Below are 18,111 nucleotides of genomic sequence, written 5' to 3' on the forward strand. Positions count from 1 at the left end.
CATACTTGGGGATAAAAGTTACTGCCGATTTAGACAGACTGGTAGAGTTTAATATGAGACCCCTATTAAGTAAAGTAAAAGAAAATACCGAAAAGATACACAATCTGCATCTGACTTTGATGGGTCGTATAAACGTGATCAAGATGATTACATTCCCAAAGTTCTTGTATTTGTTCAGAGCCATTCCACTGATTTTTGACCACTTATGGGTTAATAAAATAGAAGCAATAATAAATACATTTATTTGGGCACAGGGTAAGACCAGGAGAGCCTATCGACACCTTACGCTACCAAGGGAAAAGGGGGGATGAGGGCACCGGATTTTAGGCTCTATTACTGGGCTGTAGCTATGCAGTATTTCCAGGGGCTGATTGGGAGCGGGGTAAACGAGCAAGGGGACGCCACACCTGGCTTCACTAATGTATATACTGCACTGTTGGGTGATGGGGCTGAGAATAGGTTTCTGAATACAATTGATTTTAGCTACTTCAAACACTCAAGGTTCAAGACTTTACGAGCTGCTTATAACACCTGGAAGGCGATCTAAAAAAAAATGAGCCTAGGCAGATATAATAGCTACACACGCCTGTATACGAATCACGCTTTACCTGAGGATTTTTTTAGGGACATGGTTATGATCTCCAAATAAAATTCAAGTTAGCAGGCAGCAGCTTCTTTAAATATCTACAGGTAAGAAGCTACCTCCTAAATAAAGAAGGGGGTGCACTGGGCTTCGGCACTTGCCGCATAATGGACTACATAGAGCGCTGCACTCACTGTAATTTCCGACAGCTATACGCAGAATTGTATGTTTATAAAAGCGATGACAGGGCTAAATATGCCACAAAATGGGCAGAAAAAGTGGGATCACAGCCAGAGGGATTTCAGCTCTCCTTAGATCTGGGTCGTACGGTGTTATGCTCAGCAACTTTACAGTCGCAGCATTATAAGACCCTATACTCGCTCTACCATACCCCTGCTAGAATTGCCCAATGGGGAGGCAACTCGGGAATAACTTGCCCGCGCTGCGATTAAACGAATACAGACATCGTTCACATGTTCTCACAATGCCCACAACTGTATTCTTTAAAAAGTGATATTGAGAATTTCATTGAGGGATCACTGGGCCTAAAGATTATGCTTTCAGATGAATTAATATTGCTGGGGGTGCTGGCAGGGGCAGCGGGTATTCCCACGGAGTTCATGTTTATGGTAACTGCAGTTTTCCGAATATTCATAGCAAGAGCATGGCTCGATAGGGTACCACCAACCTTTCAAAATTGGATCGCCAGGTTACTCTCAACTTATAACCTGGAAAAAGCAATATATGATAGAAAGGGACGAAGAGCTAGAATTCTGGGCGGGAAGATATGGCAACCTATAGCAAATTGGGAAAATGCGATGATTAACCGAGAGATGACCGCTGTTGCTATTGGCAATACACCTGCCACCATGGTTTGAAAAAAATGTAATCTTCTGGATTCTATGTGAAGTATTTATCGTGTAATGAATCAATTGGTAAATATTTGTGTCATGATTGAAATGATATAATTTGTATAAGTGTGCTGTAACATTCATTGGATTTCTTGGGAAAAATTAAAAATAGAAAATAGCCGGATATTGGGGGTCCCATTAATGTTTTAGGTGACAGGTTCAAATTTGTCATTGCTCTCATTGACTATATGTCCAAATGTCCTGAAGTTGGTTTTGTAGACCGCATTATACAATTTTTATACAAGGTCTTCATGAGGGAGGGCTAGCCTGCAGAAATTGTAATAGATAATGGTACACAATTGATGTCCAGCGCAATGGAAGCATTTCTGGTATCACAGATTTCATCTCAGAAAAGAAGCCTTTGTGGGCCTTTGTCACCGAAACCTGAGGCTCAGAATCAGCTGTTCCTGACTTGGTTGACGCCATCCCCGATGGTTACGCCTTTGCGAGACTGGATAGAGTAGGCCGAAAAGGTGGGGGAATTGGCATTCTACATAAGACTTCATCAACCTGTCGTATTGAATGCCTCCAAGTGTGCAGAGAAACCCAATAAAAAAAGAGTGAGAGTACTCACATGTACTCTCACTCTTTTTTTATTGGGTTTTATTGGGTTTCTCTGCACACTTGGTGGTGTTTGTAGAAACTTCTAAACCATCTTGCTTGGCTATTAGCCATGTAACGTTTCTTGCTCTTACCAGTTAATACATGGCTTGGACTCATACCTATGGACTATCATGTTAACTCTATTGTTTAGATCTTGTACATACCATGTAAATACATTGGAATATCTTATTTTTTTCACAGTGCTCTGGAAACGGAACTGATGTGACGAATCTTGTGTTCAAACAGAATTATAACTGGATTAGTTATTAATAATTGTATTCCCCTGAAGAAGGGTCGCAGTTGACCCGAAATGCATTGGGATATGCTATCATTTATGTTTCACAAGTATCATTTGTTCAAGTAACATTATGCTAAAGGTTCACTTGGTTTATTTCATGTAAACTGTCAAAATGTATTTTTGTTTATGACATTGTTTATATTTTGAGTGCATACATATGAATAGAGTATCACTAAAGCAAGTTATACCTACAAAAACCTTGTGCATTACTTTGTGTTGAATAATTTGTTTACTATTGATTAATTAGTTGAAAACTTGAAACCCTAGGGACACATAGTGAGCTCCCGGGCAGACCTAGTGTGCACTAGGCCTCTACAGTGCATCTTTACCAATGATCCCAGATTGGCAGTAGGCCTCCCCATCCCTCTCTCATGGTCTGATTACAAGGCAGTCCCCATTGAGTTCTCATCTGGACTACGGGATCTGCCCACAAAGGACAATGACATCTGGATTCTGAAAAGGAATTATAGAGAACTGAGCAATGAGGCCCTTAGCCCTTTTATCGCCAATCTCAAGTCCTCTTCTAAAACCCGATACGGACACTGCCGCTTGGGAGCTTGCTAATACCATCTCTGAGGCAGTCAACAGCCTGGCACCCGCCAAGCCTCACTACTGCGCCAGGAAACGCACGTCGGCCCCATGGTTCTCTGACTCCCTTAGATTACGCAGGCAGGAGTGCAGGAGGCAAGAAAGATTCTGGAGAGCCCACCCTGACCCTGATGAAAAGACCAAACACAAAAACCTTATCATAGGATATAAGGCCGCAATCCTAGCCTCCAAACAGTCATGCTTCACCAATCTGACCACTTCCCTCAGTTCCCCTAGAGATCTTTTCAATATTGTGGACTCTCTGTCGCTCGTTCAGCATCCAGATCCCATTGTCGCATCTCAAAAACTTTGCGATCAGATCTCCACGTTCTTTCACACCAAAATCGTGGACATTTATTCTGCCTTAGAAGCCCTCAACCCAACTCAGGACCCTGCCCTGCCATCTGTCCCCCCTTCTTGGCCTAGTACGCTTCCGGCCCCCAGAGGTCACCTGTCCAAATTTCCCTCACTGACCCTTGTAGTCTTAAATGACCTTCTTGATTAACTCAAATCGGGATCCCCCTTGGACCCCTGCCCTCTCAAAATTTTGAAAAATTGTAGAGAGGTCCTGCTGCCCCCCTATCTTGATGTAATGAATTTGGCAATTTCCAACGGCGTTTTCCCCGCAACCTGGAATTTGGCCATTGTCAAGCCTTTATTGAAAAAGCCAACTTTGGATCCCGGGATCCTAAAAAACTTTCGTCCCATATCCCTTCTCCCTGCCCCTGCCAAGATGCTCGAGGCCCACCTCAATTACCATCTCAGCGCCTTCCTTGACATTGCTAGCCTGCTAGACCCTTCTCAGCATGGTTTTTGGAAGGCGCACAGCACCGAGTCAGCCCTCACAGTGGTGGTCAACAACAGCGCCCGCTAAGGTCGACAGTGGTCAGACTACCCTTCTGATCCTGCTCGACCTTACAGCCGCTTTTGACACCCTGTCTCCCTCCATCCTGGCCTCGCGTCTCGGTGAGATGGGAGTGGAAGGACCGGCTTTGGGTCTCCTGACATCCTTCCTCAACCAGCGTGCTCAAAAGGTCAAACTGGGTGACTTCCTTTCCTCTGCCAAGCCTTTGCAATGTGGGGTCCCACAGGGCTCATCTTTGAGCCCCACACTTTTCAACATATATGTGGCCCCACTTGCAAAACTTGTTAGATCGTACGGACTGGAAGTTTTGTTGTACGCTGACGACACCCAGATCATGGTATCCCTTTCTCATTCTGTGGAGTCCACGGCCTTAAATTTTAAGAACTGCATGGAAGCCGTGGCAGGCTGGATGACCTCCAACTTCCTCAAACTTAATGGGGAAAAGACTGAGGTCCTCAACTTTGGTGGCAAACAAGATCTTTGGTCGGAGGACTGGTGGCCGCCGGCCCTTGGAACATGCCCCAAGCCATCCCTAGTTGCCCGGAATTTGGGGGTCATTGTCGATACTACACTTACTTTTGACAAACAAGTCAATAGGACTGTTTCCACCTGCTGTGGTGTACTGAGGATCCTTAGGAAACTCGTACACTACCTCTCCCCTGACGCCCGGAAACAGGTCTCAGTTGCTCTCATCTCTCCTCGCCTGGACTACTGCAATGCCCTTTACCTTGGCATAAGCAAAAAGCTTATTCATCGCCTTCAAGTTGTCCAAAACGCAGCGGCGAGGTTTGTAGTTGATGCCCCCAGACGTACCTCTGCCTCGGGGATTAGAAAACACCTCCACTGGCTGCCCGTGCAGGCCAGGATTAACTTTAAGGTTCTTGTCCTTACCTACCGTGCTCTACAAGGCCTGTGTGCTGAGGACATCGGGTCTCTCGTGTCCTTCTATACCCCGGGCAGGGCCCTGCGATCGGCCCACAAAAAACTTCTGTCTACCCCCCGAACCGTCAAGGCCAGGTGGGGAGGGAGTGCCTTCTTCTCCCTTGCCCCTAGACTCTGGAATACGCTTCCGGCTGAACTAAAGGGCCAGCGTCTCTTGCCCTTTTTCGTAAGAATCTAAAAACCTGGCTTTTCGCAGAGTCCTACCTGTAATTTGCCTCTATCGGGTGCCTCCGATCACTCAGTTGTTTCCATCAGATGCACCTTGATGCCTCCGGGTTAAGTCGTGCAATACAAATTCCAAATTCATTCATTCATTCATTCACAGAGAATCAAGCACACAAAGACATCCTTGTACCATCCTCGGAGCAATGGTCTAGTTGAATGCTTCAATCGTATGTTGAAGAACCTTTTGCAACTAGCATGTGTCAACAACTTGGAGAGGAAGTCAGTTGTGGAAGCTATGCTGTAGGCTTATAGGAAGACTCCTAATTGTTCCACTGGAGTTTCCTCATTTGTTCTTCTCAGGGGTTGAGTTCCTGGTTCTAATTTGAAATGTGAATGGATGAACCGGAATAATGTTGATGATGCTAGATTGATGGGTGTGGTGGATGTGAGAAAGAAAGTACAAAGTATATGGGAACTCGGATTAGAATCAAGAAACCTGGATATGTTCTCAAGGATTTTTCACAATTTTCCGCTCCCAAATTGGTGGTTACGGTCTCTCAGAGCTCTGTTCACACCAGTGATGGCAAGTTGTGCAATAAAGACAGGATTCCAATTGTTACTGAAAGCAAGCATGATCTGGCCCATAGTCCCATACTCTGTCGAGAAGATGACAAGACTTTTGGTGCAGAAGCAGCAGCTTCATGCCAAACCACGATTTCACAATTGGATCATGGACACAAATTCACAGAATTGGTGCAGAGACTGAGGTCACTCTACAACTTCACAGGTGGGGCTCAGTTCACGCAGCAGCTTCATGATTTCCAAAAGGAATTGCAGTAGAGTGCCTGAGGCCTGCCAACACCAAGGCACACAGATCTCTATCCACAGTCCTCTGCTTCTGTAGACTTACCAAATGGGGTCATGCTATAATCGCTCCTCCTACAAAGTCACTCCTCCTGCAGGTTTGACATTCGTCTTCCAGGATAGGTAAGCAAGGGGTGGACCAAGGTGATGGCCTGCATGGCTGAAAAACTCACTGTCAGGCAGATTCCAGCTCTGGTTGCACAAAAGACCCTGAGTACTCTGAGGAGCACTGCCTTCAGTTGTGATAGGGACCACTTTTATACAGTTAAAGCAGGTAGCCACACTAAAAAGAGATTGTGGGAATGTAAAAAGACTGATCCCCCTAAGTGATTCCTTTCACCTTGAAGGACAGAGACTGCAGCCTCACCCTTCACCCCCACCATCGACCAAATGGCAGCTCTTCTATGCAAAACGTTGAATCAAATGTACAAAGAAGACTTCTCTCCTCTTCCCTCACTCCATTGTCTAGGTCTCCTCTCTTCGACTTGAGAAATGTAAGTAATACACTTCAATACTCTGGGTAAACAATCATTCCCACATCGTTCGTAAAATGTCAGTCTCGGGGTATCCAAAATGGATCCCAAAGGGATTATTCTATGTTACTATAATGTACTTATGCATGTACCACGTAGGCCATATACACAAACATTTTGAAAATAAGCTTCAGGTGTTACGGCTAGGAATTTGCACACAGGTGGGCCAACAGGCCTCCACTCCAGTGATACAAATAAAAAGGTCTGGTCACATTTATGGACTCACAGAATATGGTATGCTGCCATCATATCTTTATGCACTAAACCCATGACAGGAATAGTAGTTCACTTTATGTACAGTGAGGGTACACTTAGTGGATCCCTCCGTGTCACAGGACAGGTGCAGGTCCTAGTCCTAACACATCAAGGGAAAGGCCTAGGCCTCTGCCCACACACACTAGGTTAGGGTGAGCCTAAGGACAAAATCAAATCCCAGGATACCAGATACACTTAGTCGGGCAATCAGGACAAGTGAACCATGCAGTGGATGTTACTGTCCCAATAGTTACGTTTGCTAAACACATTTTTCACCACATAAATTGAGGATATGCTACGTTTTTGGAAGGCATTGGATTTCAAATAAAATAAAAATGTGTACAGTGGGAACTCCTTTGGTATTCACCACAACCTTGTACACCTTTGCTTAGGACATTTCAGAAAGAAAGAAATGCTCAGTTAGAGATCTTTTTGTCATGCAGTAATCACAGGACTGCAGCATATACTAAAGAGACATCAAATTCAATGTGATCAGCCTTTATAAACATAATTATTAATATGAAACTTATTTTGTCACTGTAATCGATAATAGTTGAAATTGCCTAGTTTTTGATAACAAAAAATTGGCGAAAAAGTGTTCTATGTGAAAGAATTGTGGTCTGCTGAGGTTTCACGTGACTTTTTTCAAACAAGTAGGTCTCTTTGTGTATAAAGAATCTTGTGAGCTACCAACAGGAAACTAGTGAAACAGAAAAGGTGGTACCTGCAGTAATGACTATCAAAATTATACAAATCTGCGTAATTCAAAATGTGGATACATTTGGTCTAATGAGACAATGCAGAAAGTAAGTATATTTCATTGGTGTAATAAAAGTTTCACTAAAGCCTATAGACCTCACTCTGTTAAAAACGAGGCCAGGATTCAAATGTTCACGGATAACCCTAGGCAAAGCATTTCCAAAATTCATACCTCTTTTTAGAGTGGTAAGAAAGCTTACCTGGCACACCACAGTCACCAGTCTCTGAACACAACTTACTCTTTCATAAGTACCTTGAAATATCCATCACTAAAATGCAAGAAAGATTCAGCGGGCCTGTTATTTTGCCCAAATCCTCCATTGTTCTACAAGAGCACCTCTTGATTTCCTTCCGTTTTTATCTGTATTTCTTCCAAGCATTTGACTAATACCTGTTCAAAACTAATTAGATAATTTTGTTACAGCTACCGATGCTTAATCCATGCCGTAAATGTGTGCCAAGGAGTCCATAGCCTCTTCAGCCTATTTCAGTAATATTTGAAATAAGGTTATCAATCTCAGAAACATCACAATGTTAGTAAACTATTAAAAAATGAGGTGAACCAACCCACAAAATTAGCTGTTTGAGGGTAGACATCCTTGTTACATTTTAGAAGGCAATTACTTCACAAAAAAGGATAAAGGAGGACAATTCTCTAGCTGAGTTGTGAACTAGGTAGAACTCATCAAGCTAGTGTAGTGCCCTAGATCATCATGCACAACAATTTTCAAAAGCAGTATATTTTCATCGATTTTCTCATTTCAATCTTTACACATAGTGTGTAATCACATCATTTTTGCTTCAAACATCGGCTCAGATTTACAAAGATTTTGTGATGGGTTTGCCTTAATTTACAAAAATTAGTTTTGGTATTTACAAGGCAAGGCAAATGACTTGCATTGTGTCTTTACCACACATTGCTTCTTTGGAAAATAGGTAAGGCACTGCAGCGCTTTGCGATGTGCTAATTTGCGCCAGGAAGGCGATCCATGATAGTACCTGGGGGTTTCCAGGCACCTACCCATGGATTTTTGCTCAAACCCATATTTACAAAATGTTGCAAGCATGGGGTTGCGAAAAAATAGCGTGCCTGCCTGAGAACTATCTTTATTTTCCTCATTATTTCCTCTTTACATGTGTGCTGCATTCCACAAAGAGGAAAATGCCTCTAAGAATGTTTCTTGTGCAGGAAGGACCCCCGATTGTGACTACACAGGCACTAAGGCTGCGTTGGCTTTAAGCAGCCCAAAGTGCGCTAGTACAACCACGCTACAATCTTTAATTTTGGAATATGGTACAGTTGAAATGTTTCGTGGTATTTGTAACACGATACTGCTTAATGCTCAACTCTTCATTTTCGTGCGAAGTTGAGAAAGTTGACTTCCAAATAAAGCTACTGTTTCATAGCTCGTGTGGGGCTTAAATTTACCTCGGCAGTGAATGCTCGCCGAATGGAATGACTCATCCTAAAATATTCCGCTCGGTATTATCGGAGTGTTAAACCTAAGCATTGCGGGGACTGATGCATTCTTCCTAGACAAAGCATTTGGTCATTGAGCGCTTCCGCTACACTATATTTTATGCGCCATGTCGAGATTTATCTCGCACACCTCTGTCCTGCTTCGTGGCAGCAGTAACTTCTTCCATCAGTATGCAATATTTTATTCGGGAGACAAATGCACCTGATTTGTTGCCTCCCAAATCAACTTTGAAAAAGGCGATCAAATCTATCACGATGGTTTGTGTGCCCTCCTGCCCTCAATTACAGTTTTTTTCCACTAATATTGATGAGTACCAGGAAGAGCATCCATTTAGGTTAAATCTCTGGCAAAGTATATAATCGTGCCATCCCTCATTGGGAACTGTAGGACAAAGAGCGACAGACTGAAGTAGCCGCTGGGACTATCGGCTGCGCGTTTAAGTTGGTTTGTTTCAAGTTGTTTTGAAAGTCTACTCAGTGCATGGAATAAAAGCTGATGTTCAGAAGAATAGAAAGACTGACTCCGCACTAAACGGTGGGTGAAGGCGGGCATGAATTCGATAGCATCACCTAATAGTCAGAATAAAGTACGACGCAAATAACATCCGAGTTTAAGGGGCACGCATGTGAAGTCCAAGAGAATACCGCGTTAGAACCTGGCTGGAGCGCTTTGCCCATTAATACCACCCCCCCCCCCCCTCGTGCCCCAGTACACATGCACACAGCAATGCCCTAGCCCTCAGCCAATGGATGGAATTCTCCGGGCCAACTCATGCACTCAGACAGGATGACAGCTGTTTGTGGCAGTACAACCGATACCTTTCTGAGTACCATACACATTTTTAGGTCGAGCCTAGACAGTGCAATCTGTTGTATGTACTTTGTGGGATCTGGACATCAGCCCTAGGACTTGTATGCTTCTGCCTTTGCTTAGGGACTTTTTTCTGTTCAACTGGCTCTACTTAACTGTCTTGATAGAAAATGACCAGTAGAGGTTAGTAAAATACCAGAATTGCCTTCTGCTTAGGGAATTTATTATTATTTTTTTCTGGCAACTTCCTCAGTTTAGCTTTCTTGATAGTAAACGACCAGCAGACGTCAGTAAAATACCAGAATTAATTTAGCATTCCCTAGATTCCAGGCTATATACATTTGTATTTAATGAGCACCCTTAGTCAATAATAGTTTTTTACTCTTATACTTTCGGTGATATGACCACCGAAGGGCTTGATTTTGTTTTAAAAACAGAGCTTTGGACAATACAATTCCATGTGTTGTCATACCTGGCGTGTTCCACAGTTTGGTCCTTACTTTCCATCCATGTCAAAGAACAGTAGATGTTTCAGCACCCTGTTTAATGTGCTGCATAGCTAAATACATATAAGGTCCCAAAGACGAGACCAATTGCATTGCCTATGCTTGTTATTCAACCTAGCACAAAAATTGCCCCAACCACCAAAAAAAGATAAAATATGAAACATTAAATTTGTGGAATTTTAACACAGTACAAATGGAAGGAGACCAGTGCACTTAGTGGGACACATGCAATAAGGATTTATATACGGTGCATGCACGCACATTCCCATGGAGCACCAAGGAGCCAGGAACAAGTTAAATGGGTCATACTGCACTTGGAAGATGTGTAGAACGTAGTAGTAATTGAATTGCATTGATCACAAATAAAACTTAACAGATAATAACCTTCACAAATGGTCAAATCTTCAAACTGACACCTGACCTGCAACAAGTGACTCCCAGAAACGTAACATTCATACAATTGCATTACAGCAAGATGAAATACCAAGTGTATGGGGCGTGAGGGGTCATGCCAATCAAGCCCAATAACCTCAATCAAGCAAACACAACCTTGTTTTGACAGAAAATGTGTAGATAAATCAACTTTAAGAAGTTCATTTCTTCATTATACATTATATCATTTAGTTCAATAACTTCACCAGGAGACTTTTTCACTTGAAAGAAATACACTGATGCACAAGATAGATGACATCTTAAGAAAATGGTGTTTAATGCTACATTTATTTGGTTCTGGATGAAATCTTAGTACCAGCATTATTGCTTTTGATGGGGAAGATTCATGTAAGGAACTATCTTTAATACTCTCAGTTAGTTCGGTATTTGACAAACAAGAAGAGTGTTTGAGTAGAAGAAAGACTTCCAGAGAGAGTACGTTTTACGATCTAGGGACTGTGGTCTGGCCATGCGGCAAGATGGCCGCTTGCTTAGTGAGCTCTGACGGCTGGGTAATTAATCCTTATAAAATGCGTGCATCTTGAGGGTCATCGCAATGGATTAGAAGCCTCTGCGGCTCGCCTGGTCGGAATCACATCATATAAGCCTGCTGCGGCAACTGCTGGGTAAGTGTGCAGCGATCCGGAGGCCCTGACCCGGTGAGGCCTGCTTTCTGCGGGTGAGACCTGCATGCTGCTGGGATGGAGCCGGGCAGTGGAAGACGTGTTGTCCTACTTTCTGAAGACCCGGTGTCTAGCTGTGGCCATGCAGAGCTGATGCTGCTTACCCTAGTGCAATCGCACTGCCTGGAAGATCATTGCAGCTCTACTAGTGGCAGATCGCTGGTGAGCCTCAAAAGATTGCTGGAACCCGGAGAAAGAGCAAGGCATCCCCGACACTGCAGTGTAGGTACAGGGTTGCCGCATTTACGGGCCGGGGACAATTGGGCCCATGGTACGCTCCCAGCTGCAGCTTCCTAGTGACTTGTGAGCCCCTGCACGCCATACAATAAACCTATTTTAGCCATCCCTGAACACCTGCTGTGCTGTTTGACCCACTAGAGAAACTGCGTCCCTGCTGCGGCCCAACGGAACTGCGCACTGTACATCGCGGCTCACTCAAAACACTCAGAGATCCTGGCACTGTGGCAGGCCCATTCTGTATACCGAGCCCCTGCACTTCCTCACCGTACCGGTAATGCTGGAGAAAAATGGGCAGGTGCGCGTTCCCCCGGATTTTTTGAGAGAAATACTCATGCGCTGTCGCTCGCGCATGCGCAGCTTTCTTAAGCATTGCCGGTACGGCAAGAAAGAGCAGGAGGGCAGTAAAGAGGTAGGTGGTTTTAAGTTTATTTTGAATTACTGTTAACTTACTTCTTGATAGGGTGGTGGAGGCGGGTGGCGTAGCGGAGCGCCACGGAGTTTGTTTACAACTCCGTGGACCTCTGCGTAGCCCTGCTATGCCCAACACGCCCAGGGTTAATCTTAATAATTGAAAATGTATGTTTTGCTATAAAGTGCTAATCTTCTATTAACTTTCTAATGCATCCACTTTAATTTTATATATATATATATATATATATATATATATATATATATATATATATATATATATATATATATATACATATATAATATACATATATATACATATATATATATATATATACATATATATATATATATATATATATATATATATATATATATATATATAGCATATGTCATATATTTATCATATATCTGGATTTGGGTACGTGTTTTAAGTCACAATTTTGAATGAAGGAAGATTTGTGGCATAATTGGCGTGCATCCTGTAGCGCGCATAGGGGGACCCTTCCTACAAGTGGCTGTGTTGTTTGCAGGAAAAACGTCAGGAAACTGACACAAACTTTCACCGAGGTATCGGATCCACACAGCCTGCCTCCTTGCGTGTGATCTTCAAGTAATGCTGCCATCTGATGGTCCGAGACTTCTCGGGGGGTGAACGTGCACTGTCCCTGTACCCCCGGCATTGAGGACGCAAGCACAAGGAGACTGGGAAGTTGGGGACTTGAGGACATTTGTTGCCCAAGAATCTTTGCAAAGATCTTTCCCACTGCAGCTCACGGAATGCCAGCAAGGTGCATGATGGGATCGGCAGTCCGTGGCAGAGACTGTGGAGGCATCAGCACGTAATGAGCTGCAGCTGGGCCCTCCTTCACTGTGTAGGTGGAGTCCTATAAACACAAGGTGGGACGAACTAGCGAACTGAGGCATTTGAAAAAGGCTCCATGCCGAAACCGGTCATGCCGTTTGCTTTTCTAAATAAAGGCCTTCATGAGCTCCGCTGAGTCCCTCGCTTCACTTTGAATGAAGGAAGATTTGTGGCATATATATATATATATATATATATATATATATATATATATATATATATATATATATATATAGCATATGTCATATATTTATCATGTATCTGGATTTGGGTACGTGTTTTAAGTCACAATTTTGAAACTGTGAGTTTTAGAAAGCTGGCTTTTTACTGCCCTTGCTATTTTGTTCCTGCAGCATGTACCTGGGTCACATTACTGGGTGTAATTGCCAGTTGTGCTTTGTTTATTCCTCCCAGACAGCCGCACAATAGAGACATTGAGTGTGTCTGGATAGGCCATCACTGTCAGGATGGAGGAGAGCTGGACACAGCCCCACTTCAACTTAATAGGCTGTGACCTGCATTTCACACAAAGGACTTGTCACCACTGCAATGTCCCTGTAGCCAACTTGCAGTCAGGGCAGGAGAGTCTGAAAATTCCCAGCACCTTAAAAGAAAACTTCTAGAAACCTATTCTACTTCAAAAAGGTATTGAAATAGGGCCCTCTGATCCAATCTTTAGTTCACTTTCTGGACCTGTGGAAGAACTCGCTGAGGACTGCCTACTGCTTTGGCCTGCTGTGCACTCCACAAGACTGCTTTTCTGCACCTGAAAGGAGTGCTCTGCCGGCTGGCTGAAGCTGCCTTGAACCTTCAGAGGCCTGCCCTGCCATTTGAGCCCTGTTCTACTTCTGGATCTCAAGACTACCAGAGTGTCGCCAAAGTCTCTTTGGATGGTCCCCTGAACAGAATCTCAAGAAAAGAAAAGGCTCCCACCTTTTTCAACCAGCACCTGGACCTATCCTCAGTTAGTCCTAAATCTTCATGTGGTGCCTCTCCAGTCCTGGACCCTTGGAAGTAGGTCTCAAGGTGCCCAGATAGTCAAAATCTTAAACTTTGGAATTTCTGGCTACAAAGAGCTTTGAGAACTAAGAAGAGAATGACAGAGACCTACTTGCTAGTTGAACTATCCAGTGTCCCGGCCAGCTGTTTTTTCGAAGTTATTCTTCAGGGCAGCACACCCTGTTCAGCGGTCCTTCACAAAAGTATTCTTCCTTTTGGGGCCCACATTGGCAACAACTTGCAGGTCTGTCCTGCTGGACATTTTCGACTTTCAAAAAATAGACAAAGTCTGAACCTGGAAATCTTTGCAGTGATTTCATCTAGCACCCCTTGGCAATGACATCTACTCCTCGGGCACTGCAAGCAGCCTTATCCCAATGAAACTTTCCATCTTAGACTTTTTTCTACAAAATTTCTTCTAAGTCCAAAGTTAAGTGCTGACTGGGTGCAAACAACTTTTTGTATGTGACCCACGCTGCATCGCAGTGGACCATATTGTTTTGGTTCTGATCAGGTCTCGCACAATTAAATGCCTGATGTTGTCCCTTTGATCCTATAGGCACTAGTTTTTACCTTATACTTTCAAAAGTCATAACTCTGGCCTTAAAGATTGTATTTTTGATGTGTTGATGTTTCTATTTTTCTAAATTGGTGTGGGATTTTTCTTGTGTTATGTTTTCACTTTATTACTGTGTGTGTGCTGCTTATATACTTTACACATTGCCTCTAAGGTAAGACTAGGTTCTTTTGTTCCAAGCTATCAGAGGGTTAAGCACAAATTAATTTGATGACTTTTGCGCTTTAACCTGACAGGGATTGTCATTGTTGATTGAACATGGATAACACCCCACTCTACCAACAACCACATTTTGATTGCAAGTTTATTTTTTTAATACACAAATAAAACTAGGGGTGAGCGGAACTCACAGAATTCCATGGAGGTACACAAAAACTCTATGAAGTTCCGCAGAGCTCTGCCCACACCTAACTATGGCAGAATGAGTGATACAAGCAAATTTCTTGTAACATATAATAATTAAATCTCTGATATTAAAGGAACAATGAACGCCCAATCATGAGTACTAATATTTCAAAAGAGCTGCAAATGAATGGGTATAATATTGTAGGGCAAGGCACTATTATTTTGAGTCTCGCTCCCGCGCCCCAAACCATCACCTGAACCTTTTCTCACACATGTGCATGCAAAATGGTCAACATGCTGCCCCGAGGCAAACTTATCTCTGTAGCAGGGTTGTAGAACTAGGGACCACATCACCATCACCCCTAAGTCTGCACCTACACTAGTTGCTACTGGAAAGAAATTCTCTTGTGCTGTCATGTTATTTACTTGCCATACCTCTTGGTTCATTGAAGTGTCCAGAAGACTATAGATGATGGACTAGACAGATATTAAACAAGAACTAACACTAAGGAAACAGAGTAAGGACTACTAATAAATGAAGGCTGAAGAAGTTCAGAATTGAGAGGCATTGACTGGCTTTATTATCACAGATTGATCACGGCCACAGGGAGGATACAGCAAAGCAACAAAGCACATGTGCCTTGTCAGATACCATCGAAACAGCCATTGGCTACAGGAATACTCCATTACAGATGTCTAGTGACATAATTGACCACAGCTATTCTCAGTCACTGGACAAAGGCAGCCATGCAGGCTGTCAACCGGCAACCCAAGGCACTACCCACAGGTTGCAGAAAGCTGGCTGTCATCTGCTCCTTCCCGCCCTTCTTAGTATTTGCGCACATTACGGATGGTTATCATCATTTTCTTAACATAAACTTTGGCTCGATACGCATCTCTGCTCTACTAGAATGCCCAGACCACTTAATCACTGCAAACCCATGAGTAGTGCTGATCATTTAACCCCTTCGCTGCAGCCGCTATTCCGCCGCAGCGCTAAGGGGGTAGGGCGGCTGCGCGGCGGTCACGTGCTTGTGACGGAACCGCTCCGTCACGGCTCGCGGGTGAGCTGTGCTTGTGACGGAACGGTTCCATCATGAATGCGCCTGCTCAATGGAACGTGCCGCGCAGGCGCAAAATCAGCGCCGCGCAGGCGCGCCGAGCGGGCCGTGACGGAACCGTTCCGTCACAAGCACAGCTCACCCGAGGCTTGTGATGGAATGGTTCCGTCACAAGCATGCAAGGGGTTAATTCTGCCAGGGGAGCGGAGGGGCAAAATATATTAGTAATTCTGTGTTACACGATTAATGCAGAATTACTATATTCCTCCAATTCCAAGTATCAAATGAAAAATTTCACCTACACCTAATTAAAACATAAACATATGTTACTCTGTGAACTTTAAGAAGGTTACATGTGGAAGCTTTGAGTTTGATTATATGTGAGGGTTTAAGCAATGCATGGTGAGGGCTGGAGCTATGGTTACTTTAGAACCTTTTAAAATATTTAAAACAGTGTGTTGTAACTGACATTTTCATCTGACTATAATGTCAATTAAACCTTTGACTTTTTCACAGAATTTCTATTATTTTTATATTCAAAAGTGAGATGTCACCGTGTGCGGTATGGGATTGGGTTCCCTACCATTCGCTGCTAATGCCCAAAGGGCTTGGTGTGGCATGCGGGTCGGTGCAGGGCCTGGCAGTATCTGGCTGTGTTACGGGGTCAGCACATAAACATATAAAAAGCATACTTCTTGACTTTGACGAATAGTCACCAATAATCATAATGAATTGTATATTGTATATATTTACAAATAGCTATGCTTAATAAAAATGATTGATAACAGATATTTTCAATAGAGCATTTTTAAAACAACATAACATGACTTTGAGTTATTTTTAAAAATATTTTCAGGCCAGAACATGCAACCATAAAACAATCCACAAATGATTCCTGCAGTCTGAAGCTGCAAGCTTAAAGGCATACAGCTACAACTTACAGTGCTTAAAGCAATTATAATAAGCTCTCTTGGGATCCCTGGTAGATGGCTCAGGAGAACTACTGTGTTCTTTGTAAGGTTGCGGAGTACTTTTGCACTCCCTGCAGCGCTCTGAAACATTAAAACAAAATGCTTGATGGTGCCCCCAACTACCGTTATCAATAATGGGACGTGTCGCCCTAATCCGTATGTCTATCCTACCACTTTTTAATTTCCTTTTTAGTGCAGCCCGTGTGCAATTCAGGTTTCATTTTTTAAAAAAGTGGATGCCATGCTCTCCTTGTTTCTATGGGCAAATAAAATTCTGAGATTATCACTTAGCACTTTATACCTCCCGTCCGCACAAGGAGGGTTGTCCCTACCAAATATTAGGGAATATTATTTTGCTACTTTTGCACATCACAGTTTTAGTTTTTTTCTTTTAGATGATCATGAAGCAGACAATTTTTTTATGAGGAAGATGTTGTTGGAATTTAAAATCTATGATCCAGTGAGAATTACGAAATACCCAAAGAAGGTACGTTATAAGTCTTTATAGTGGCTATTTAAACAGAGAACCCAGCTCCTGAAATATTATGATATTTTTAGAACAAGTAGTTCCACTAATTTACTCAATTTAATCATTGGGGAGAGGGGAGAGGGGTTGTCCGGATAAAAATACTGTGCGACTTTGGAAGGAAAACGGCTTCGAGAAAATTGAGGACTTTCTTTCAGGAAATAGATGGAAATCCTGCGAGGAAATTACTGGGGAGATCCACCACTCGAACACAATCTTGAAATGGCCCTTTATCGCTCTTCATGCTGAGTTCGGAGCTAGACATATGTAACTTATTTCATAAAAGTGTCATAACAGAAGCATTGAATAGCGCGACGCAAAGGAAAATTAGCGCCTGGATAAAAAATCTCAAGGATGATAATTCAATATTATTGTATAATAAGGCCAGAGATAGGTGGAAAAAGAGGGAAGACATTGAAATTAACAAATTCACGTGGGATAAAGTTTATAAATTTAACAAATGCATTTTTAAGAGGCGCCAATTTTAAGCGAATGCAATTCTATAGCAAATGGTTAATTTATAGAACACCCTCGTTTCTCCATAGTATATATATCCCCAAGTTGAGGATAAGTGTTTCTGTTGTGAAGAAAAGGGCACTTGGAAACACATACAGTCAGATTCCTCACACTAGAATCTGGCCCTTTGTGAGCGTTATTTTTGCATTTGGGATTCATCATCCCAAATGCAAAAATCGCAATTCTAGAAATCTCTAAATTGTGATTAATTGCATTTAAGGAATCTCAATTTGAGATTCCTTAAATGCAATTCATGAACCATTTTAAAATTGCAAATTCGCAATCTTGGGCCGCTATTTATCGCAAAGTCCTACTACGTGGTAAA

This window comes from Lissotriton vulgaris, chromosome 3_1 (genome assembly GCF_964263255.1).
Source record: "Lissotriton vulgaris chromosome 3_1, aLisVul1.2, whole genome shotgun sequence".
Classification (NCBI taxonomy): Eukaryota; Metazoa; Chordata; class Amphibia; order Caudata; family Salamandridae; genus Lissotriton; species Lissotriton vulgaris.